Source organism: Lathyrus oleraceus, chromosome 1 (assembly GCF_024323335.1).
Source record: "Lathyrus oleraceus cultivar Zhongwan6 chromosome 1, CAAS_Psat_ZW6_1.0, whole genome shotgun sequence".
Classification (NCBI taxonomy): domain Eukaryota; kingdom Viridiplantae; phylum Streptophyta; class Magnoliopsida; order Fabales; family Fabaceae; genus Lathyrus; species Lathyrus oleraceus.
In genome coordinates this window covers 456,568,490-456,571,172 of record NC_066579.1, presented here as the reverse complement: position 1 = coordinate 456,571,172, position 2,683 = coordinate 456,568,490, and the positions used below count along the sequence as shown (strand labels likewise).

The following is a 2,683-nucleotide window of genomic DNA, read 5'->3' as shown; positions in this document are numbered from 1 at the left end:
GAACTTGGCGTATGAGGGCATTTGCGTAATAGCTTCTGTAAACGGGATTGTAACGTTTAATTGTTTAAGGAGGTCAATAAATTTTTTAAATTGGCCCACATCTTTGGTTTTAACAAGCCTTTGAGGGTAAGGGACAGGTGGTTTATAAGGTGGTGGAGGTACATAAGGTTCCTTCTTTTCTATGGTTTCCTTATTACTCTCTTCCTTTTCCTTAGGTCTATTTTCTTCCTCAGTTGACTTTTTAGGGTTTTGGTTTCCTATCCTTGGATCAGATGGTCCTTCCACTTCCGTTCCACTTCTTAATATGATTGCATGAGCGTGGCTTCTCGGGTTAGGTTGGGGCTATCCAGGAAATGTACCAGTTGGGACAGCAGTAGGCGCTTGTTGTTGAGCTACTTGTGATATTTGTGTTTCCAGCATTTTGTTATGGGTAGCCAAGGCATCTACTTTACTTGCTAGTTGTTTAATTTGTTCACCAGTGTGTACATTCTGGTTTAAGAAATCTTTATTGGTTTGTTGTTGAGAAGCTATAAAGTTTTCCATCATGATCTCCAAGTTGGATTTCCTAGGGGCGTTATTGTTATGTGTAGATGGGTTCGGCTTCTGATATCCCGGAGGTATAGCTGGGGCTTGATTTGGAGACTGTCCAGGTGCGTACAAAGCATTATTACTCTTATATGAAAAGTTTGGATGGTTCTTCCAATTTGAGTTATAGGTATTCGAGTAGGGGCTTCCTTGAGCATAGTTCACTTGCTCTGCTTGGATTCCTGTTAAGAGTTGACAATCTGTAGGAGTGTGACCTTGGATTCCACAGACTTCGCAATTCTGAGTTATAGCAACCACGGCGGTTGGAGGTGATACATTTAAACTTTCAATTTTCTGGACCAGAGCATCCACTTTTGCATTAACATGATCAAGGTTACTTATCTCGTACATGCCGGTTTTTGTTTGAGGTTTTTCCACCATTGTTCGTTCGGTTCCCCACTGATAGTGGTTTTGGGCCATGCTTTCGATAAGCTGGTAAGCATCAGCATAAGGTTTGTTCATTAGTGCACCACCTGCATCGGCGTCTATTGTTAACCTTGTGTTGTACAAGAGACCATTATAGAATGTGTGAATTACTAACCAGTCTTCTAAACCATGGTGTGGACAAAGTCTCATCATGTCTTTGTATCTTTCCCATGCTTCGAAAAGAGACTCGTTATCTTTCTGTTTAAATCCATTTATCTGGGCTCTTAACATAGCTGTTTTGCTTGGCGGAAAATATCGGGCAAGAAAAACTTTTTTCAACTCGTTCCATGTGGTGACAGAGTTGGAAGGGAGAGACTGAAGCCATCTTCTAGCGCTATCTCTTAATGAGAAAGGAAAAAGACGAAGTCGAATTGCCTCTGAAGTGACACCATTAGCTTTAACAGTATCAGCGTATTGGACAAATACGGATAAATGAAGGTTTGGATCCTCGGTAGGATTTCCAGAGAATTGGTTCTGTTGCACTGCCTGCAACAATGAAGGTTTGAGTTCGAAGTTGTTTGCTTCGATTGCGGGCGGAGCAATACTTGAATGCGGCTCATCTTGCGATGGAGCGGCGTAATCTCTAAGAGCACGAGTTGGTTCTGCCATCTCGGGTATCGAAGGGAAAATGTTTTTGAAATCAGGAAGTTCGACAGGAGGGAGATTGTTTGCAGCACGATATTCCCGAATTCGTCGTAAGACTCGGAGATATAGTTCGATATCGTTGATTCGTAAATAGAGCGGCTCGCCTTGTGAGCGAGTGCGTGGCATACAAATCGAGGATAGAAAGAAAAGAAAAAGAAACCTTAGTCTCTACAGCGTAACGGAAGAGTTACGATATCGACTAAACAAAAGTCCCCGACAACGGCGCCAAAAACTTGATCGCTCGACTTTATGAGTCGAATTGGGGTACAAACTGCAAGTGCACAGTTCTATCGCGTAGTTTTAAAAGATATCGATCCCACAGGGACTTATGAATCGATATACCATTATCTAAGGTTACTTCGTAAAGCTAAGGTGGATAATGTTTGATTGTTTGGGGAAAAGCTAAAACTAAAAAAAAGATCTAGATTAAATATCAATAAACGGATATCGGTATGTAGTTCGTCGTAATTAGGGAATCAATTCTTTGTTGGTTTCTTGGTTTTAAAATAAATCATTTCAGTTGACTTTATTGATTAAAAGTTCTATCTCAAACTCTCGCTCTGTTGAATAAACCATGATTTTATGTTAACGTAGCTGTCACTTATAATTAAGTCAAAAAGCATTTTTTGAAAGCAATAAAGTCCGTAGAAACTCTTTTTAAGAAAACACTAACCGTTTAAACACCCTTATCTCAAACTCTCGCTCTGTTGATTTAGGTTATACAATTAAATTCGAATGCTTAACTCTCGTCCTCACATTCAATCTTTAAAAATACTTTTTGGAAAAGATTAGAATTTAATTAACTCTAAAAATTGCTCTCGCCCTGATCTAGAATTAATATCCAATTTACACTGTCCAGTTAAAACCTCAAACTTTCGCTCTATTGATTTTAACCTCTTTATGTCCTTTACTCTCGTATAAAAACTTTGTTATTAAACCTGTAAACTGAGACCGTAAAAAGAGTGATTTTAATTTCAAATTTAATTAAACCGACTTAGTTTTGATCCCTTATTCCGCTTACTCTACA

At 39.1% G+C, this 2,683-nt stretch overlaps 1 non-coding gene across 1 annotated transcript; it reads left to right on the top strand.

Annotated features, from left to right (window-relative positions):
- The first annotated feature begins 1,135 nt into the window (after nt 1-1,135).
- On the top strand, nt 1,136-1,242 carry LOC127116026 (small nucleolar RNA R71). The gene has a single exon (XR_007801016.1). It is a non-coding gene; the product is annotated as a small nucleolar RNA R71 (small nucleolar RNA).
- Nucleotides 1,243-2,683: the final 1,441 nt, after the last annotated feature.